Here is a 23583-nt window from a genome sequence, read left to right on the forward strand (position 1 = left end):
GTCTACTAAACAGACACGCTCTTCTCTCACCACTGAAGAGGGCTGGTGACTTACCTCAAAGCCAAAGTGTATCATGTGAAAAATAATTGCCCTCTCGGTCTGGAATACTTAGCTTTTTAGGATCTGCTAAAAATTATTACTAGATGGTCCCCAATAATTATTTTCTTTTATCAATTTCCATATAGTAAAATACAAAGTACTATGAGCTTAGACAAATGGAATCAATATAACCACCACCACCACGATCAAGATACAGGACAATCCCATCATCCCAAAGTTTCCCTTCACACCACCCTCCAAGCTTCTTTCACTTAACCTAGTACATTAGTAGCAGATCCATCCATGTTGTTTTGAGTAACAGTGGTTCATTCCTTTTTACTACCAAGTTGTAGACCATTGCATGGATAGTTTGTGTCTCCATTCACCAGTTAAAGAATCTTTGGGTTGTTTCTGGCTTTTGGCAATTGTGAAAAAAAATGCTGCTATAAACATTCATGTACAGAAAGTTTTCATTTCCTTGGGGTAAATACATACCTAAGACTGGGACTGCAGGGTCATATGAAAAGCGAACGTTTAATTTGATTAAAAAAGTGCTAGGATTTGGTACTGTCAGGGTTTTTTTAAGCCATTCTAATAGACATAAAGTGGTTTCTCACTGTGGTTTTACTTTGGATTTCCCTAATAACAAATGACGTTGACCACCTTGTGCTATTTGCCATCAATATATCTTCTTGGGTAAACCATCTGTTAAAAAATGGGGAAAAGATTTAAACAAATTGTTTACTTTCATACTGAGTTTTGAGAGCTCTGTGTATTTTCTGGATACCGGTCCTTTGTTGGATATGTGATTTGAAAATAATTTCTCCCAAGTCTGTGGCTTTTTTTTTTTAATAGAATTTATTCTTTATAGCAATTTTAGGTTCACAGCAAAATTGCATGGAAGGTACAGCAATTTCCCATATATTCCTGTGTCACTTATTTTTTTTTTTTCCTCAACAGTGTCCTTCCCAAAGCATAAATTTTTAATTTTCAGGAAGTCCAACTTAGCAATTGTTTTCTTTGCAGATCATCCTTTTGGTGCTACACCTAAGAAATGTTTGCCTAACCCAAGGTCACAAACATTTCCTCCTATGGTTTCTTCTAAAAGAAGAATAGCTATCCTTCCATTCATGTCAAGATACTTTAACTCATGGAGGGAGCAGACTTATAATAACTGCTTTAAAGTCTCTGGCTCAGAATTCCATTATCTGGGCCATCTTGGGGTTGGCATTTATTGATTGTCTTTTGCCTCAAGTATTGGTCACATTTTGCTGGTATACTGTGAAATTTTAGATGTAGAATAACATTGTGAATATGAAGTTGTTTAGACTCTGGATCCCATTAAACATCCTCTGGAGAATGTTATGGTTTTGTTTGTTCCATTTTATCAGGCAACCAATCTGGTTAAGATCCAGACAGTAAGTTCTGTCTCATCTCCTGTGGGTGACAGTTCCAATGTCACATCAGTTCTCAAGGCTTTTGCTACACTGCTACTTCCAGTCTGTCTCCCCGATGTGCAGCTCAGGGTGAGCCCCTGCCTTTGGACATTTCACACACAGAGAGGATCCCCTTCCAGCTCTTTCCTGTCTAGGATTCTCCCAATCCTCTGGCCCAAAGGTCAGGTTTCTCTTAGAGTTCTAGTTGCCCACATTGCCCCTCAGAGGGCAAAGCAGAAAGGGGAAAAAAAAGAAAAAGGAAAAACAAAAACAAAAAACGGGCATTTTCCCATACTTTTTGGACTGCAGGAACCCATTTTCCTGGTCCTCTGGCCAGAAAAACAGACTTCTACACGTTTTAGCTGCTGGCACCACCAGCCAGCCTGACTCTCCAAAGGGTCTGGTGCTCCCCGATCCCAGCACTCATCCCATGATTCAAAAGAAGGAGGGGACCCCCCACCCCATACTCTCCAACTTGCATTTTCCTAGTCTTCTGGTCAGAAAGATGGACTTTCTCTTGGTTTTTAGCTACCTCCGCGCCATGGCTGCAGCTCTGCTGAGAGCCTGCCTTTGGTTCAAGGCCAGAGAGAAAAGGAAAACGATGAGAAACTCGCCCCCCTGGTCCCCATACAGGTCGCTTACCCGGGTTTTCACTCCCTTCACCATCTGCCAGCTTTTCTTTGCCTTTCTGAGTCCTTGGGCAATCTGTCCATGGTGGTGAGCTGCACGCGGCAGAAGAAACAGGCCGTAGTGGGCCAACTCCACCTTGGTCGTGTCTGCCCAGTAACTCTACCGTGGTTTGCTGAGGCAGCATCTCTCTCAACCTCTTGGATTATGAGAGCTTCCACACACCTGAGCTGAGGGCCAGCCCATTTCTCACCTTCCATTTGATGGTATCGCCAGGGGAGAGAAAACCCCATCACTGACTCTTATAAAACCGTGATACTCGTGCACATTTCTTATTCTCCTCTTAGGTGTCACAATTTATCTAATACCCTCAAAAAAAAAAAAAAAAAAACCCAAGAAAGAAAACCAAAACTTCCTGACCTCTGGAACACTCTTCTATTCTAGTCCCCGCTCTGTAAGCCTCACCTCTTACCTTCTGGGTTTAAGAGGCCAGGAGGGTGGGGAACTATTCATTGTAAACAGCTGCTCACCAGGTATGTTGCTAGAGACTAAGGAAAAGTAATCTACACACATTCCCCTTGTTAAGGGCATTGAAAGACAGAAAGCATGTGTTGGAAACTGACAGATGCTTATTTCTTTGGCAGAGGCATTTAAACTCCTTCTGGCTCTTTTCACAGATGGCAAAATAGAGGACTGTATGCAGAGAGGAGCCCAGAGAGTGGATTTGGTTTCAGAGTTACTACAGCTACACCCAGCCTCCCTTCACTACTTTTAGTTGTAATAGGAAAAGCATAAAGCTGCTAACAAAAAATAAATGTGAATATTTCCTAAATATTCTAATGCCATGCTTAAACACAAAATCCACTATTTGATCACATAACAAATATCTATTGAGAGCCAATACTATGCCAGGCACTGTTTGATGTGCATGGAACATTCCCTGCCCTCCTGGAGCTGACATTCTACTGTAGGAGTCAAACAACCAACAAATAAATAGATAGATAGACAATGTTTGAATAAATATATGCATAAAACACTGTGCTTTCAGGTAGTGACAAATAAAACAAAATAAAGCAGGGTAATGGTTTGGAGAATGATGAGGGCACTATTTTATATAGAATCATCAGTGAAACATCTTCAGAGAGAACATTTAAGCAGAGAACCAGATAAATGAGGGAGTAGGCCATGCTGGGATCTGGGGGAGAAAGGCAGAACATTCCAGGCCCTCAGGAGAGGACAATCCTGCCACATTCAAAAATCAGAAGTAAAGCCAGTATCCTGGCTATACTGCATTGAACTTGGAGGAAAGAGTGAAGGAATGAGGTCTAAGAGGCTCACAGGAGTCAGATTATGAAGAGCATTATAGGGCAGGGTAAGGAATTCAGATTTTATTCTAAATGTGATGGGAAGGCAGATCCATAAAGACATGAAAAGCACAAGGTTTAATCTGACCAGCTCTCAGTCCTAACCAGAAAAATTACTTTCAAACTCAGAGCTAAATCTAACATTCAAATCCACTTCATGGTCAGTCTTCACAGATCAAGAAGCCAATACAAAGTCAAATCACAAAGTTAAAGATGAATAAAGCATAATTAACTCACCCCCCAAAAACACATTATTTATATTTCATAAGTAATATTCTCAAATGCCAAATTATTCCTTTTCTACTAAAAAACAAAATTGACATCATGGCTTTTAGTTAATAACAATATATCAATATTGGCTCATCAATTGTAACAAATGTTCCATGCTAATGTGAGATGTTAATAACAGGGGAAAAACTGGGTATGGGATCTATGGGGACTCTCTATACTAGTCTCTCAATTTCTCTGTAAATCTAAACTCTTCTAAAAAGTCTATAAAGTCTATTTTAAAACTATATATATAGATATAGTTATATATAGATAGTTATCTAGAGGTAATACATAGTTATATAGAGATACATAAAATCTCCATATATTGATATATATATAAAATCTCAGACCAGGGTATGTGCTCTGAAACCACATACCAACAAAAGCAATCACCTTATCCTACTGCTATGAGTTATTTCAGTTGATACAACAATGAAACTGAAAATGAGCTTCAAATCAACTAAGCAATTAAGATTGCAGATCTTTCACTTTTTTTGAACAAGCACTATCCATACTCCACCTACCTCTTAAGTATATGGACATGTTTAGAAAATATTTTAGGCATGCTTACCTCTTTAAATAAGTTCACGATAGCAATAGCAAATAATTACTATTATGGGGGAAATGGAGCCGGTAATAAGAATAAAGCAAACACTAGGCAGATTTTTAAGTCAAACAAAAGGGCAAATGTTATATCCCAGAGCCTAAAATACTCCAGAAGTCTGAAACAATGGCCCAGATGTAGGCTAAGTACAGGTGTGACAAACCTTATTTAGCTCAAACACTTGGGGGATGCCGGGGTTATGTGAATATTTTAGAGGGGAAAAAACAAATATGTTTATTATCGACCGCAGAACAGACGAGGTTTGTTTCTCAAAAGAGGACATAGGTTTAAACAGTTGAGAAATACAGACCATGACTCTTCCAAGAAAAGACAGGCTGAAAGACAAGAACTCCAATAATTTTCCAAGCAAAGTTTTCTTTTACTTTATTAAATATATCACTTTCTGCCTGTGATAGGCAGAATAATGGTTCCCCAAAGATGCCCACGTCCTAATCCCCTGAATCTGTGACTATGTTAGGGTACACTGCAAAAGGGAATTAAGGTTGCTAATTAGCTGACTTTAAAGCAGGGAGACTGCCCTGGATTATACAGATGGGCCCAATGTAATCACAAGAATCCTTAAAAGTGGAAGAGGGAGGCAGAAAAAGGAGAGAAAGGAAAAGAGATGTGACCACGGAAGTAAAGTGAGACAGACCCCATGTTGCTAGCTTTGAAAACAGAGGAAGAAGCCAAGAGCCAACGAACGTTGGCAGCCTCTAGAAACTGGAAACATTCTCCCTGGAGCCTCCAGAAAGGAATGCGGCCCTGCAGACACCTTGATTTTAGCCCAGTGAAACCCAGGTTGGGATTCCAGAACCATAAGATAATCAATTTGTATTGTCTTAAACCACTAAGTTTTTGGCAAGTTGCTACAGCAACAATAAAAAAAAAATACGCTTCCTCTAAAAAGAACTCTCCTGCTTCGAGGAGAGAGCCCTTTTTAACCCAGTATCAGGGGGCGTCTTTACCACAGAGGAGTCTTTACCACAGACGAGTGAAAGGGGGAAAGAATGTGTCATTCGCATGTGAAGTAAACAATCACAAATAAGAGAATCCAAAGATCAGTAACTAAAAGAATTGATATATGTAAGCTACAACAAAAAGCAGACTGGGCTATTCATTTCAGTAACAGTCAAGTGGTCTTAGTTTGCATTCAATTTCCCATCAGTTTCTTAATCTATTTCATCTGAAGTCTTCACATTACCCACTATAAAAAATACCTATTTATTTATGGTTAGAAAGTTAGCCATCTGTATTAGCCATACAGACTGCCCAAACAAATTACCACAGACTGGGTGGCTTAAACAACAGAGATTTATTTCTCACAGTTCCGAAGGCTAGAAAGTCCAAGATCAAGGTGCCAGCAGACGATGTCTAGTGAGGACCGGCTATCTAACTTGTAGATGGCTGCCTTCTCACTGTATCCTCACATGTCAAGGAGAGAGGGCTCTAGTCTCTCTGCCTTTCCTGACAAGAGCACCAGCTCTATCAGATTAGGGCCCCGCCCTTATGACCTCATTTAACATTTATCACCTCCTTACAAGCCCTATCTCCAAATACAGTCACCTGGGAAGTAAGGCCTCAACATATGAATCTGGGGGGAAACAAACATTCACTTCATAAGATCATCAGTAATCATTATTTAGGTCAGAAAACAAAAAAGGAAGATATTTTGCCCAGAGAATATTCATTAGGGAAAACTATTAAGTCATATAAATTACCATAAACAAAAAGGAAAAAACTGGGAGTATAAAGCACTTCCAAATAGCATATTAATATACAACTTATATGAGTATGTTAATGAATATATATGTGTAGATACAGAGAGGGGCACATGCCAGTTGTAGGTGTTGATAGAACATATACGGTCAGCTCCTGCACTAAAAAAGAAAGGTGCCCCTTTAATTTGTTCTTTTAAAATAAATGTGTATTTAAAGATATACCAGCTTTGGTAGTGGAGAAGTACAATGGCTGTGGCACCAAAAGTCACTATATATATAAACTGCAAATATCAACTCAGTTTCTACAATCCAGAAAATGAAGGAAGTAGCATAAACAAAAGTCCATATATCAGAAGAGACTCAACGCAAAATAAAAGAACAACTCCCTAAGTTTGCTGTTTATGCCACAAAATTTATTCTGTAAGTTCTACCTTAACTCTAAGCCATTAATGCACAAAAATCAATGAAACTATATTGAAATTTCACAAATACGATAATACATACCAGATCTGGAGTTTATACTGCAAAAGTCTGTTTCAGGCAACATTTTCATCTAGAAATACCTACGTTAAGGATAAAATATTAAGCAGCCTATTAAGCTCACACATTTGCTAATTATCCTTGCCTCAATTACCCTTGGCCATGACATACACACCAACAATCAGAGATAAAGCCCACACACCCAAGAGATAAGAAACCCCTTCATTAAAGAAGATTTTCTCCTACAACTTGTCTTTCTGATTCCCACTCTTTTTTCCTCTATGGGTAAGACTGTATGATTCTAACAAAACAAGGGGAGGAGGAACACAAAAGAGAATCATGAGTGTACATCATTTCTCAGATTTCCAGTCTGGTTTGAAATAATATCAACAATCTAGGAAATAGTCAAAATTGAGGAGTAAAGATTTATAATCGCAGTGAAGAATTGGTTGTTGTTGCTGTTGTTTTAATCTACTCAGCTAAGGTTTGAACCCACTCGGGTTTGCACGCATTCCATGGTTGTTCAATCAATGACTAAGTATGAAATGAATGTTACTCCCATTTGGAATGATGTTTGACTGCTTACCCCACCTGCTGTTCAAGGCTAAAACTGTACTTTGGCTGCTGGTTTCACGTCAGCTGCGAGCAGACACACATTCTGTGCAGCAGATGATGCCTGGGAGTGGCCTGGAATTTTCTTTTCACTCCTGTTTTGGAGCCGGACAAGGGCACTGGAGTTCATACATCTAGTTCAACCTGCATTTGACAGATGGCTCAATTGTCCTTTATTTGATTAGGCCAAAGAGCACTTATACATTTGCTTTTATCTCTACTATTCACTTCTTATTTAAAAAAGAAAAATCCTTTAACTTTTGTAAAGAGAAATGAAGCATCACCATTTCAGTCACTTTTAAGCAGTCTGCACTTCCAGAATATGAACTTACAGAGCAAATCAGAATCTAACACGATTTTTTTTAAGCTAAAGGATGATTTAATTGATTATAAACTTTAATGATGACATTATAAAACTGAGTGGGCTCTTAAAGGTTTTTCACACTTAAATGTTTTATAAGTGAGAGAGGATGAGAATGAATAAATACTTGTTTGCTATAGAGGTCCCAATTTTAGAAAAAGAAACTGAGAAGGGAAGGTAAGTGGGATGCTAAAAGTTTCCCAGTCTTTTTAATACCACATATCACAGCAGCCCACTTAGAACCCCTTATGTTTAAGGAACTAGAAACTGAGGGATAGAAGCATGGCTTTTTACAGCCTAGGGAGAACAGTGTGGTGAAGCCACACACGTAGACCTAGGATACTGGGTGGAAACCGCCATTTCTGTGTCATTTGGTGAAAATCTTAAATTCCCATCTCCACATTTTACTACCCCACATTTGCTATCTCTAAGAGCAATGAGATACACATTGAATAAACTAAAAAAAACTTAAGTCAACAGATCTAAGGGATAAACTACAATTCAATATCGCCTAACCATTTGCTATATTAGAAAAGATATATATGCTTGATAGGAAAGCATGAAAAGTACATAACCCTTCTAGGAGGGGGAAAAAAAACAATTCACAATTCATTGTTTTGTTCATTCATAAACAAAAAAACTTGTCTCATCCTAGAAGTTAGAAACCCCAGGTATTCATTCCACCACCAACTACCTCGCTATATCCTTTAAAAGGCCTAAATCCACCCAACTACTAATTTCTTCATCTATAAAACTACACTCAGGGCTTCCCTGGTGGCACAGTGGTTGAGAATCCACCTGCCAATGCAGGGGACACGGGTTCGATCCCAGGTCAGGGAAGATCCCACATGCTGCGAAGCAGCTAAGCCCATGAACCACAACTACTGAGCCTGAGCTCTAGACCCCATGTGCTGCAACTACTGAGCCCACGTGCCGCAACTACTGAAGCCCACACGCCTAGAGCCCGTGCTCTGCAACAAGAGAAGCCACCGCAATGAGAAGCCCACACACTGCAACGAAGAGTAGCACCCGCTCCCCACTAGAGAAAGCCCGCGTGCAGCCACGAAGACTCAGTGCAGCCAAAAATAAAATTAATTAATTAATTGATTTTTTTAAAAAAACTACACTTAACACTGCCAGCCTCCTTCACAGGGAGGTTCTGATCATTTAAATGTAAGGATGGCTTTCAGGGCCTACGAAGAAACAGTTCTAGGTAATTTAACTTAATGTTTAATTTGTTTCTTTACTCATATGAGTAATGCATGTTCATGGCAACAAAATAAAAATTCAATAGTACAGAAAGATATAAAGGAAAATCCTCCTTTTCCCCTATTCTCATTCTCCAAAGGTAACCACTACATATGTTTCTTATACAGCCTTCCATTGCATGCCTATGTATGAATATCTTCTTTTTACACAAATGTAATACTATACTTAGTTTTCTGAAGTAAGTTTTTCCCTTGATATTAGACATTTTCCATATCTACCCCATTCTTTAATAGCTACATGGTATCCCTCTGCATAGACATACCATGATTTACTTAACCAGTCCTTCTTAACAGACATTTAGGAAGTTGTTTCTAGATTTTCCTTATTTTAAACAGTGTTGCAAAGAACAATCATCTATTTACATTTGCTAACTATTCAGACATATTTGTAAGATAAATTGCTAACATGGAATTGCTGGGTCACAGGCTAAACCCTGATGTCAAATGGTTTCATTAACGAGTTGTATCAACTCCCACCAAGAGAAGAGTATCTAAGTGTTGAATATGATCAACACTTTTTCTAAAAACATAGTTTTAAAGGTTCTTTCTGTATATGCTTTCATTAGGAAGTTTATCTGCAAGGAAATTAACATAGTTTTTTTTGTTTTTGTTTTTTGGATGCATTGGGTCTTCGTTGCGGCCTGCGGGCTTTCTCTAGTTGCGGCAAGCGGGGGCTACTCTTTGTTGCGGTGCACGAGCTTCTCATTGCGGTGGCTGCTCTTGTTGCAGAGCATGGGCTCTAGGTGCGCGGGCTTCAGTAGTTGTGGCATGTGGGCTCAGTAGTTGTGGCGCACGGGCTTAGTTGCTCCACAGCATGTGGGATCTTCCAGGACCAGGGATCGAACCCGTGTCCCCTGCAATGGCAGGTGAATTCTTAACCACTGCGCCACCAGGGAAGTCCCTAACATAGATTTTTAAATATTTGTAAGCAACCTAATTTATGTTCCCACCATCTCTATGAAGCAAATAAAGAACCTACAATTTCTACTTGGCAAAAGAAACAAAAGTAGCAATAATAATAAAATTAAGGCACAAGAAATGCTCTGTCCTAGGTTAGTCCTGACCTAATTTTACAGCATAAAGAAACACTACTAAAAAGCCAGTAACTTTAATTATTACCTGCTAGGTAAAAAAAAATTTTTTTTTCTCCAATCCCGTTATTCTATACATAGAACTAACACAGCACATTTTTATAAATAAATTCTAGTTTAAATTTAACAAACATGTACTCTTGTCAATTCATTAGTAACAGATTAGGAAATAGTTAAGAAAAAACAGAAAAATAAACACAAATTTCTTACGGACTCTAACATTTCAAATATAATTTAAAATATACAGAACCATATAAATCAGACAGCTTTAAAAAAAAACTTTTCTATTTAATAATTGACCAAAAAAATGGCAAAGACAAAAGTGGCAAGGACTCCAAAGTATAGACGAAATAAGAATCAAGTTTGAATAATACATACAACAAATGAGTTTAAAACACAAATAGAAAAAAAAATAGTGAAAAGGGGCGCTATACATATAAGACCTCTGGATACTATAATTCCTGTTTTATTCTCACAGTCTAAAAAATCTGTGGTTTGCATTACACTGGAAAGTTTAAAAGATTTAGAACAAGGAAAATATAAAATCCAATGTGATTTAAAGCTCTTGTGTAGATCTGGCCCTTGGGAGAGCAATAACTTTTTAGTTACTGAGCTCTCAACCACCAAAGGAAGGGTACTTCAAATAGCGTAACAAAGGCAAATGAAACATAAAGGGTTCCCCTGACCTGAATTCCCAAAACGGCACTGTCTAAAAACATACAATCTCTAGCTTGCCCCATTTACCTTCTATTGATAAATCCTATCACTCATCTGAACACCACAGTGCTATATCATGTACAGGCCTTCAAGTAGCTTACAGTTAATGAAGGAGACATACAAGTAAATAACTGACTATAATAAAATGAAGACTAAAAATAAGTGCTCTATTTACAAAGTACCATATTGCTAACTGAGGAAAACTGGAAGCTTCACTAAAGGTGGCATTCGAACTAGCATGCGAACATGAATAAGATTTTGAAAACCAGAGAGTGGGAGAAATGTAATATATCAGTCAAAGTTTGGGTTGCAAACTATAGAAATCAATTCTGGCAAACTTGGTCAGCAAAGGAATTTACTAAAAGAATTTCGAGTAGCTTGTAAGATAGATGAGAAGTCTAGAGGCTGGGGGAAAAAAAAAACACAAAAAACCCAAGCAGGAAACGAGCAAATGAGAACTCAGTCACCTAACAGAAATAGTGGATAATTGAGGATGCCATGATAATTGCTATAGCGAATAATCTCTAATTATCCTACATCTATACGTCATTGCCTCAAGATTCAAAGCCTAATAAAGGACATTATTGTGTCAACTGGAAAAAATCTCAATAAAGTTAGATGATAGTATTGTATCAATTTAGTTTCCTGATTTTAATAATTGTGCTATAGTTATGTACGAGATTTCCTTGCTTTTAGAAAATACAGGGCTTCCCTGGTGGCGCAGTGGTTAAGATTCCGCCTGCCAATGCAGGGGACACAGGTTCGAGCCCTGGTCCGGGAAGATCCCACATGCCGCAGAGCAACTAAGCCCATGTGCCACAACTACTGAGCCTGCGCTCTAGAGTCCACGAGCCACAACCACTGAAGCCCGCATGTCTAAAGCCCGAGCTCCGCAACAAGAGAAGCCACCGCAATGAGAAGCCCGCGTACCGCAACAAAGAGTAACCCTCGCTCACCGCAACTAGAGAAGGCCGGCGAGCAGCAACAAAAACCCCACGCAGCCAAAAATAAATTAATTAATTAATTTTTTTAAAAAAAGAAAATACATACTGCAGTGTTTAGGGGTAAAGGGACATCATGTCTACCATTTACTCTTAGATTCAAAAAAAAAATCTTTAAGAAAAAACAAAATAGTAGGTGCTTTGTGTCCACCTAGAGGGGTGGGATAGGGAGGGTGGGAGGGAGACGCAAGAGGGAGGAGATATGGGGATGTATGTATATGTATAGCTGGTTCACTTCGTTATAGAGCAGAAACTAACACACCATTGTAAAGCAATTATACAACAATAAAGATGTTAAAAAAAACAATAGTGTGTGTGTATGTGGAGAGAGAGAAATAGGAGACGGACAGGAACATAACCTCTCCAAACTAAAGTGACTGTCTTTCCGCACAACGTCCTTTGTACCATGCACGACACCACACAGTCCCTTCACCCAGAGATAATCCCTATTATTTGTATATGCATCATCTTGCCTGCCCATCTTGTCTTATTTCCTAACCAAAGTTTATTTGTAGAATCCTCTTTTCAAATGCAATATATTTATGTTGCTAATAATATACAACTGTAAAACATTTGAATAAAGGGAAAGACAAAGTTCCACATAGTCCCTATATTTTCCCCACTCCAAACACAGATTAATAGCTTGATACGTATTCACACCCTTTCAGGATTTTAAATGAATGTACACATCTTATAATTTTCCCATAAATACATATTATCTTTTTTCCTTTAACTCTTATCATGACATCTTTCCAGTTTTATATCGAAAGACCATACAGCAAAATGTTGACAGTGGTTATTTCTGGGTAATGATATTACAAGTAATTTTTATTTTCTTCTTGGTATTTTTCTGTTATTTAACAGAATAGGTAGAACTTCTCATCTTAGGAGATACCTGTATCTCTGATACAAAAGGGAAGGAAAAGAAACAGATTAATTTTGACGACATAGGGAGGAATATTGGAAGAAGTCAAATTTGAGAAGTTTAGAATTGAAGAAATCACATAATAGAGACCATGATGTGGTGTGTATCAATCACATATAAGTGAATGTCACCCAGGATGTACTAAAAAATATAAACTGTAAATTAGGTGCCAAAATCTTCAGAGGAATCAATCATGAAAACAGTCTCATAAAATGATAAAATATCATATTTGACTAAATAATTAAAAATCATTCGTTTTTGCCTTACCATACTCTGACTATATGTGATCAATCCCAAGTTGACAGTTTCAGGAAAAAAAAAAAAAAAAAGTCTCTCAAATTAAACATTAAAAAGTCCCCCAGGGCATTTTTTTAGTCTTAAGAGAATTCTTCCTATGTTTTGGCTCAGTCAAAAACTCTGTTGTTCCAGAGAACAGAACTCTGTCCTACACACAACAGCAGTTAAGGGGAGACATGTTTTGTCACAAAAAGAAAAAGAAGTTTCCAACAATTAGAAAGAGTAGCAACGGCTGCTTCAAAAAACAGTAGGATAGAAGCACTTCCAGAATGGCAGAGTAAGGACTTCCGAATATCCACTCTGCCACAAAAGCAACAAGAACACTGACAAAAAATCGTTAAAACCGACACTTTCAGAACTATGGAAATTAACCAAAACTTTGCAACAACCGAAGGAGTGTTTATTCAAGAAAAACAGCTAAATTTCTGTAAGAACAGCAACTTGCTTATTCCAATCCCACTCTACCCAGCTCTACAATAGCCCTGAAAACCAAAAGCCTCACTACAATGGTGACTGTGAAAACCAGCAGCCTTGCAGCCATTGGAGAGGGTAGAAAAGCTTGCCAAAAGTCCTATCCCCAGAGAGTTGTCACTATTTGACTTTTCTGGAAGCTCTGTGAAAAGCTCCATTCTCAGATCTTGCTCTTTTTTAAATAAATTTATTTATTTTATTTATTTTTGGCTGCGTTGGGTCTTCATTGCTGCACGCCGACTTTCTCTAGTTGCGGTGAGCAGGGGCTTCTCTTGTTGCAGAGCAAGGGCTCTAGGCATGTGGGCTCAGCAGTTGTGGCTCAGAGGCTCAGTAGTTGTGACACACGCAGCATGCAGGATCTTCCCAGACCAGGGCTCAAACCCATGTCCCCTGCATTGGCAGGCGGATTCTTAACCACTGTGCCACCAGGGAAGCCCTCAGATCTTGTTTTTATTTGAGCAGACTTAGAACTCACCCTGGGTAAACAGTCATATGACCAGAAAGTTTGTAAAAAAGAAAAAAAAATCAGCAGCAAAAGTTTAAAATCATAGCCACTTGAGGCAGTGATACCAGGTGGGCTCAAAAGAGGCTGAAACTTATAAGGTAAAACTGGAGAATGAGATGCCCAAGAGGGCATTGTAAAGCTTTGACATATTCCTGAGAATCTAGGAGGCCATGCACATGTGCAAAGCTGTGGGCATGCCCAGGAAAGATCTGAGAAGGCCCTAATCTTTTACCTCAGGCCGACCTTGAGGCTCTACACAAGCAGGAAGTGAACGTTAAGGCAGAGCTGTAAATTTCCTGATAGAGCGTTGAAAACATACCCAAAAACACACACACACAGCCTCTCAGTAAAGGCTGGGAGACTTACTGCTTCAAAGCTTTTAAGGAAATTCTAAATGAAAAAAGATAATACCTTATTCCATAAGTAATACAAATTCTAAATAGTCTATACATCTGTTAAGTTCCTGTGTGTGACTAAGTGTAGTTTTGCATTTGACTTGCATACTCTAAGAAGATTAAGACTCTGCATGAGGGAGGACAGCAGCATGACTGTAGATAAAAGAACCACCTTTGACTGTGTTCATCTAATTTCAATCTTTACAACTTTGTAAGGTAGACACTCTTAGTCACCCTTTACAGGTAAGGGAACTAAGTTTCAGAAAGCTTATGCAACTTTCCTGAGGTTTTACAACTAGTAAGTAGGGGTTTGGAAGGTTTCTAACCAGTCGGCTACACTGCAAAACACACATCACTGACCACTATGTGATATAGTCCCTGAAAGAAAAATGAAAAAACAGAAAACAGAAAACAAAAAACCTGGTGGGGGGGCTGGGGGGAGGAGAGAAAGGAAGGAAGAGAGACAGGCAAAAAGCAGAACTTAGGTAGGTTTTGAGAAGTTATACCCTAACTATTCATTTGTCTATAAAGTCCTGTTATCTACCACCTTGAAACAATAATTCCTATTTGTCCATAATTCTTCAACTCTATTACTTAAGTTTTCAGAGACCCCATCCCGCATGGGATCACCGTGATGCCCCCACCAGCATGGACACCCATCCTCAGGCTTCAACAGCACTTTCCCCTCTCCTCCCTGCCCCCCAGGAAGCCACTCAGGAAACAGATGAGGTGCAAACCTGAAGCTCCCCTCCCTGCCAATTCTGTCTAAAAACCCTCCATTTTAAGTCGACTTCCATATTGTAAAAATGAAAAACCAACTTATCTGCTTAATTTTCCCCTCCAATATACATAAAATAATTGCTCTTCAAATAACATTTTCTATTAACCTCTTAATTCAATGATTCTCTTGGCTGTGAAAAAAAAGAAAAATACTTTTTAAAACTTAATAGGTAAACAAGGACCTACTGTATAGCACAGGGAACTCCACTCAATATTCTGTAACAACCTATATGGGGAAAGAATCTGAAAAAGGATATATGTGTATGTATAACTGATCACTTTGCTGTACACCTGAAACTAAGACAACATTGTAAATCAAATATACTCCAATATAAAATAAAAATTAAGAAAAACTTAATAGGAATTGTTCTATAAAATCATAATACTACTGACATAAAAAAAGCAGCAGCAAACCAAAATACAACCTGGGAGTGGGGTGAAGGACAGTAAGGGAAAATAGGAAGCCAAGCTTTGCCTTTAGAAAAATACTCATTTCTTAATCAAGCTTTGCTCCCAGAGAACTCACAGGTTCTTCAGAAGGACCTGAAGTTTGTGTATCTGTAACAGCAATTAAGCCTTCTTCCGTAGTATAAAATAAGACTAGGCTTTAGTTAGTCCAAGTATTAAACAAAGACATGTTATTTTATCATCAGCATTGTAGTAGAAGAAAAAAAATGAGAGCAAAATATCCTAGTCCTCAATATCATGAATCCAGCTACTGGGACGTGAACTTTAGATTCATAATAGAACCACAGATCCAAATCCATGATTTAAATGAAATTCACACTGCATTAGAGTTTGAGAGAGAAGGCTAAGTATTTTACATTTTCCCAAAATGCAGCTGTTAATGGTCCTTTCAAGCCAGAGACTACAGACATCTAAATTTGGTGACTAATTATTTCACAAAATACACATCCATTGACAAAATCTCCCAGCGCTAGTAACTTCCCACAGCTAAATACAGAAATGGAGGGGGCTTCCCTGGTGGCGCAGTGGTTGAGAATCTGCCTGCCAATGCAGGGGACACGGGTTCGAGCCCGGGTCTGGGAAGATCCCACATGCCGCGGAGCAACTGGGCCCGTGAGCCACAATTACTGAGTCTGCGCGTCTGGAGCCTGTGCTCCGCACCAAGAGAGGCCGCGATAGTGAGAGGCCCACGCACTGCAATGAAGAGTGGCCCCCGCTTGCCACAACTAGCAAAAGCCCTCGCACAGAAACGAAGACCCAACACAGCCATAAAAATAAAAATAAATTAAAAAAAAAAAAAAAAAGAAATGGAGGGATCATAGCACTGATAATCCAAGAGTATATATGAATTTCGGGTAACAGTCCTGTCATCCCAATACTTTGCTTAGGTTAGTATTAAAATTTGTTTGCTATTCCTCAATATAAGTTTGACTTGGTACTAAAGAAATATGGATCAGACGTATTTGTATCAGTCCTTAATAGCAAGAAGAAAAAAGGCGAATTAAATATGTACAATGGGGAATTCATTCTATCAGTCTCTTACAAATTTTTTTAATTTTCATGCTATTTGCACATAGCAGTGATGTGACATGGATGGTAGAAATGGCATCCTTGGGAGTACTGTTCTTTACAGAAATTGTCTTTTAAGTAATTTAAGGCTGACAGACATCAGGTTAGTCACATTCTAAAAACAGCATCCTAGCAACATCAGGATAAAACTAAGCATATCAATTTGTATTTCTCAACACCCTTTGACAAAATCCACTCAAAAGTGTGATATTATCTATAACAATTATCAATGCACTGCCCCATGAAAACTCTGTAGAAAATATTCAGACCAACAAAGTTGTTGATTATTTCCATCCAAAAGGAAAAAGTATTAAAGAATTTATTCTTGGTACCTCAACACACACGCACAAACGGCTCTAACAAAAGAAAAAGAAATTTTAAAGAGAATGAATGTAGTGCCCTAATAAGTTAATCGGTAGCTTCTATAAAATAGAAATAATTGTGTCGGTATGGTCTTTATTTCTCCCTTTGGTATTTCAAAGTGCATCAGGAAATAGCGACATCTGAAGAGAAAACACCTTTACAACCACTTAATTTCTTAAAAAAGGCTTGTCAGTCATGCTGTGGTGTGGCTAAGACCAAATGACTTCTCACACAGCCTCTCTAGAGGTCACTTGCCCAGTACTGTGAAACGTAATCACTACTTTTTCTGAAGAAAAAAGGAAAAAGCAGAAATGGCTTACTACGTAATTCCCCAGGAAATGTAGCCTGATGGTGTTGAATTATGAGCTTGCCATTTTCCATCCTAGCAGTAGTTTAAATCAAAGACAGTAACACTACTAAGAATGACAAAAAACTGGAAAATTGGAAACCATACTCTGCACATAGTGTGAAACCCAAAAAAAACCCCAGAAAAACAAAAACACTCCAACCTTCTGGGTGAATACATGCAATAAACTATCTTACTAAGGAAAGAAAAAAAAAGTAAGTAATGTGATTTTTTTTTTTTTTCTTTTTTTCAATTTAACAGTGAACAAGACAAGCTCCTGTCCTCTAGGACAAAGCAGAAAGTCAAGGGCTAAGGCAGCTCAAATACGGGGCACTGAACTCAGTGAGAGATAGGGTTCAGGTCACAAGGAGATGAGGCGAAATCATCCCTAAGAAGGAGATCCTGAACAGGGCCTTCTGACAGTCGTGCAATTAGCAGAGCCTTCATGTATTGATTTCCTCTTTTCCCTGGTACTACCCTTTTTTTTTTTTTTTTTTTTAACATCTTTATTGGAGTATAATTGCTCTACAATGGTGTGTTAGTTTCTGCTTTATAACAAAGTGAATCAGCTATACATATACATATGTTCCCATATCTCTTCCCTCTTGCATCTCCCTCCCTCCCACCCTCCCTATCCCACCCCTGTAGGTGGTCACAAAGCACAGAGCTGATCTCCCTGTGCTATGCAGTTGCTTCCCACTAGCTATCTATTTTACGTTTGGTAGTGTATATATGTCCATGCCACTCTCTTACTTTGTCACAGCTTACCCTTCCCCCTCCCCATATCCTCAAGTCCATTCTCTAGTAGGTCTCTGTCTTCATTCCCATCTTGCCACTAGGTTCTTCATGACCTTTTTTTTTCACAGGGCTCTACACAGGCTCCTGATGGGAAGGAGAGCTTGTAAATAATGTGATCTCAGCAGGCCTCTGATGGAGTATGCATAGGCCTGGGGGGCGTCATATAGATTTTCCTAAGGGTCTTTGAACAAGCACGTTTTTAAAAGAATCAAGTTCCAGTTCCAGATATTCAATGTCCATACTCTTTCCTAAGAGCAGTCTATCTTAGAAATACAGGACACTTAGCACTTGAGGACGACGCAACCCCTTCTAGGCCATCCTCAGTCTGACTGTGGTGCATTCCCTAAGGCCCAAGCAAAGGGTAATTTGAAATATAGGTGTAAATATTGAGAAAGTATTGAGACCTTTCACAAATCAGTAGTTTCCAATTCCTTGTTTTCAACAAAATTGAAGGAGGACCTAATCTAGTCGTCAGCTGACAGATCATTCAAATGTTTTACAATAATGATTTCAGCATATAATCAGAAAAGTATTCAAAGAATTGAGTGACACTTATATGATGAAACTCCAACCAGTCCCATCTACCAATTTATGAGAATGATGTTTCTCAGTACTTACATCTATAAAAAGAAAAATTAGGAAGAGAATTGACAGTGAATCCTGTCTCACTCAGGCAATAAGTAATATTCATTCATGGATACCCAACTAAACTCATTAGGGAAAAAGATCATTTACAATAAAATTTTACATGTTTAACAACTGCTAATTAAAATACATTGTATATAAATCAATGTGATTTTAATTTAATCTAAAAGAAAAATTTATACCCAAGCCTTAAGGTTACAGAACATTTTTTTAAATCACAAGTTGTTACAAGGAAGCAGAAAGGGTAATCACTAAAAGATGTTCAAGTTCAAAAATATATTACACTGGGTCAAGCTCTAAGGGAGATGTGGAATTAAAAAACAAGTTAAAGGGGCTTCCCTGGTGGCACAGTGGTTGAGAATCTGCCTGACAATGCAGGGGACACGGGTTCGAGCCCTGGTCTGGGAGGATCCCACATGACGCGGAGCAACTAGGCCCGTGAGCCACAATTACTGTGCCTGCGCATCTGGAGCCTGTGCTCCGCAACGAGAGAGGCCGCGATAGTGAGAGGCCCGCGCACCGCGATGAAGAGTGGCCCCCGCTCGCCGCAACTAGAGAAAGCCCTCGCACAGAAACGAAGACCCAACACAGCCATAAATTAATTAATTAATTAATTAATTTAAAAAAAGAAAGTTAAAAAGAATAAGGAATAATGTAAGTCTTCTCACTGCTAATATTAATGTGATTCTTAAATGGATGGTGGTGTACAAACTTCCAGTTATAAGATAAATAAGTACTAGGGATGTAATGTAAACATGAGCAATATAATTAACACAGCTGTATGTTATATATGAAAGTTAGAGTAAATCCTAAGAGTTCCCATCATAAGGAAATTTTTTCTATTTTTTTTAATTTTGCATCTATGAGATGACAGTTGCTCACTAAACTTATTGTGATAATCATTTCATGATGTATGTACACCAAATCATTATGCTGTACACCTTAAACTCATATAGTGCTATACATCATTTATAACTCAAACTGGAAGAAAAAAATAACATCGAGGGACTTCCCTGGTGGCAGTGGCTGAGAATCCGCCTGCCAATACAGGGGACATGGGTTAAAGCCCTGGTCCGGGAAGATCCCACATGCTGTGGAGCAACTAAGCCCGTGCACCACAACTACTGAGCCCTTGTGCCACAACTACTGAAGGCTGTGCGCCTAGAGCCCATGCTCTGCAACAAGAGAAGCCACCACAATAAGCCCATGCACCGCAACGAAGAGTAGTCCCCACTCGCCGCAACTAGAGAAAGCCCGCGCAGCCATGAAGACCCAACACAGCCAAAAATTAAAATTAAAAAAAAAGAGGGGCTTCCCTGGTGGCGCAGTGGTTGAGAGTCTGCCTGCTAATGCAGGGGACACGGGTTCGAGCCCTGGTCTGGGAAGATCCCACATGCCGCGGAGCAACTGGGCCCGTGAGCCACAACTGCTGAGCCTGCGCGTCTGGAGCCTGTGCCCCGCAACGGGAGGGGCCGCGATAGTGAGAGGTCCGCGCACCGCGATGAAGAGTGGCCCCCGCACCACGATGAAGAGTGGCCCCCGCTTGCCGCAACTAGAGAAAGCCCTCGCACGAAACGAAGACCCAACACAGCCAAAAATAAATAAATAAATAAAGTAGCTATAAAAAAAAAAAAAAAAAAAAAAGAAAACCTTGAAAAGAAAATTTTAAAAAATAATAACATCGAAAAAAGAAAAAGGTGGAAAAATAATGATGGCGAATATTAAATGACTATAGTATTTAGACTCCATGCATAAGAATGATGTGACACTTCTATTTAAAAAGTCAATACAGAGACTTCCCTGGTGGCGCAGTGGTTAAGAGTCCGCCTGCCAATGCAGGGAACACAGGTTCAAGCCCTGGACTGGGAAGATCCCACATGCCGCAGAGCAACTAGGCCCGTGCACCACAACTACTGAAGCCTGTGCGCCTAGAGCCCGTGCTCCGCAACAAGAGAAGCACCGCAATGAGAAGCCCGTGCACCGCAACAAAGAGTAGCCCCCGCTCGCCGCAACCAGAGAAAGCCTGCGCACAGCAACGAAGACCCAACGCAGCCAAAAATAAAAATAAATTTTAAATATATATGTATCAATACAGACAATATGCTGGAAATTTTATATTCTGAAGCAATCGGAACCACTGATTTAAATGTTCATTATAAACGTTGAAGTACGACTTCATGTATAATTTATCAAAAAATTTTTAGGCAGACTATAAGCAGGAAGTTTCGAGGATCAGTTGCCTGTGTTGATCGTGAAAATAAGTAAGTGAAACAATGGTCAGTGAGAAAAGCAGACCTCAAACAGTATACATTAGCAAGGATAAGGATGCCAAAGTAGTTACAGGGTTGGAGCGGCAGTTTGCAGCTGCAGGAGAGAGGGCCAATTCTGTGGATTACCAAAAGCTAATCTCAAAGCAATTTTCTTTTGGGACACTTAAGCACGTTCAGCTTCTAACCAAAGTTGTTTCAGGCTTTCTGAAAATAGGAGCAATGCAGTTTAGAGGCTGTCATTTGAGTTTGAGCTTTAATAGGCTCTCAATCTCTAGTTGGCTGACATGATGCAGGTGACTCCTTTCAGCGACAACGAAAGAGCAGGTACCTTTGACTGTCAGCAACTTTGATTTGCCATTGTTTCTTCTTCCCGGTTCACACTAAGCTTGAACATCAGAGATTTCCCTTTTACTAAGTAAAATAGTAGCAATGAAAATGTCAAAGGCATCTCATATTAATGACTACTCAGGCAAAGGCATTATATTATTGTTTGCAAAGCAAAAGTTTCATCAAAAAAAAAAAAAAAAAAAGCCTTCAAGGCTACTCTCCTTAATGCAGCCATAAACAACTACCTTATCTTTTAATGGACATAAGTAATTAAAAAATGAATAAGAGCAGCTGACACATTAACATGGAGCAAGAAAGCAAAGATCTGACACCCACAATAATTGAATATGGTATCTGTATTACCTTAAAACCTTATAATCATATCAAAACATCAGGAAAACAGGTATGTGAAAAGGATCACTCAAGTCCTCCATACATCCGCTCTTCAAATCTCAAAATCACTCCAGATGCAGTTTGGGGTGGTAGTTAAAAGATTCAGCTGTGGAGCCGAAATGCCTGGGTTGAACTCAGACTCCTTAATTTGGTGGTTGAGTGATGTTGGGTAAATCACCTAACCTCTCCTAACTGTGAGTAATCTAACTGTGCCTCAGTTTTCTCATCTCATACTAAGTGCTCAACAAATGTAAGTTACTGTTAATATTACAGGGAAGAAAAAAATTTCCAAGGACTGCCAATAGGCCTTGACTTCCTCTCTGTTAACAGTTCATCAAAAATATTAATATAATACTAAGCAAATCCTAGTATTGGGGGTTTTTTTAAGTTAATGATTGCATTAAGTACAATATTACACCTAGTGGGTATTCAATGAAGATAATTAGCCTTATGACATGCTTACCCAAACTCCATAGGCTTGGGGTTCATACCATCTACAGAGGAAATGATTTAAGAGCAAGAGACTAGCAGATGCAATGTACTCAACTAAGTTACCTTGGAGCATTACATATCAAGAAGTTGTTTTGTTTAGTTTTATTTTGTCCTGTTTTCCACTTATAAGCCATGTATCCATAGTAGTCTAAAACAGTAGCAAAGGGAATCGACAGTATTCAATTCTGGAGTTAGGTACCTGGTCCTTACACAGCTAAAACTCTACGGAGAACTTTATTTCTTTCTAATCATTTCAATTAATCTCCATTTGGGGCACAAATGCACCATAGGATATGAGAACAAGGAGGCCTCAGGCACCTTAATCAACCTTGTCCCATTTAGTCTTCAGGAGGCCTCAGGCACCTTAATCAACCTTGTCCCATTTAGTCTTCAGGCACCAAGAATGGTATTCTTAGCAAGCCTAAATAGGAAGAGCACTTCAGAATCTGAAATGTGGAAGCGACCTTACAGGCCACCAACCCAAACCAAAATGAAATAATCTTTCCAGCCTCTCTTCATCCACCTCTGCCTGAAAATATGATGGTGGTGGTAACAGTGGCTGCAGCTATGCCCCAGGCACTGTGCGAAGCATCTACATTCACTGACACACTGAATCATTAAACTGTGAAGTGAGAAAATCCTAAAAGAAAACACAAGATGGAATTTTTCAGACCATTCTAAAAAAGGATAAAAGCCTAAAGTTTTAATACAATGGTTACAATATTAGCATAAATCAAAAAATACATTATTCATCTCTAAATGATACACCATCATTTCATTCAATTTAGTTCAACAGAGACCAAATACCAAAGGTACCATTACTACAATTACTGTTAAAACATGATCCCTGCAACCAAGGAGTGTCCCCTTTATTCTCAGTAAGGCAGTGACTGGTTCACAAAAATATGAGAGATAAAACACAGTCGAGTCAAGGGCAGCTGGATATAAATCCCAGCTCTGCCACTGGCTACAACAGCTTAAGCAAGTCAGTTAACCTATAAAAATGAAGATTTTATACATATAAAGTATATATATAACAAATTTATTATCAAGTTGTTTAAACAACTTTCAAGTTGCTAAAAAAATTAAGTTGTAATAAAGTTATATAGGTAAATAATCTTGTTATAAAACAAGATGTGACATATAATGTGCATTAGACTGGTCAGTTTCCTTCATTGCCTGGTGAGCTGACTCTAAGAATTTCTTCATACCTCTCTCAGATTTTACTTATTACCTGCCTTAATCCTAACAAGGTTAAACATGGCACACTTAAGTTGTGCATTTCTTTCCAACTCCATTTTTGTACACAACTCCTATCTGAGTTAGGTAGGGACATCCTACCTACTATGCCCTTAAGATATTACAAATATCAATACTTCAGTAATAGGAAATTTAACTCAACCCAAAACTATAATAATTTTTTAATCTATGTACATGGGAATTCAAAAT

General features: G+C 38.8%; 1 protein-coding gene across 1 annotated transcript in view; it reads right to left on the minus strand.

The window, feature by feature from the left end:
• The window catches only part of AVEN (apoptosis and caspase activation inhibitor), a 204988-nt gene that overhangs the window by 180006 nt on the left and 1399 nt on the right, over positions 1-23583 (minus strand). The gene's annotated exons all lie outside the window — the stretch shown is intronic.

This window comes from Eubalaena glacialis, chromosome 2, assembly GCF_028564815.1.
Source record: "Eubalaena glacialis isolate mEubGla1 chromosome 2, mEubGla1.1.hap2.+ XY, whole genome shotgun sequence".
NCBI lineage: Eukaryota > Metazoa > Chordata > Mammalia > Artiodactyla > Balaenidae > Eubalaena > Eubalaena glacialis.